This window comes from Cynoglossus semilaevis, chromosome 16 (genome assembly GCF_000523025.1).
Source record: "Cynoglossus semilaevis isolate Cse_v1.0 chromosome 16, Cse_v1.0, whole genome shotgun sequence".
Classification (NCBI taxonomy): Eukaryota; Metazoa; Chordata; class Actinopteri; order Pleuronectiformes; family Cynoglossidae; genus Cynoglossus; species Cynoglossus semilaevis.
Window position 1 is genome coordinate 16,727,853 of NC_024322.1, and position 501 is coordinate 16,728,353.

Consider the following 501-nt stretch of genomic DNA (forward strand, 5'->3'; position numbering starts at 1 on the left):
GGGGGGCGGGGGGGGCGATATTAGGGCTGCGAGGTGGCACAGTGGTTAGTGCTCTTGTCTAAGGTTCAATTCCAGGCTCGTGGTCCAGGTTCTGAAGTTTCCTCCTGCAGCCCAAAAAACAGCCAATGAGCTCTATCATCATTACTGCGTTGTTGAAAAAAAAAACCCCAGAGTGCACCACCAAATAAACCCTGAGTCCTGTTTAGTTGAACATAGCGCTGACATACCCCCGCAGGAATTGAAGAAAGTCACATGTGAAGAACTTTAATTGTTCTGCCCGTCAGTGACACAGAGATGAACGAGATTCAACGGAGAATCTCTTCACTGCTTACGGTATAAAAAATAAACTGCATCGTTCAACATTCGAGGTCCGAGAGTCACGGGTTTAGAACCCAACAGCCGCAGACCTACGGAATACAGCTGGAGGTTGACCTTTGACCTTTTGATTTTAACAACCACATGAGCGGCGGTACTTTCAGTGTGAGTCTCCAAGACCCAGTA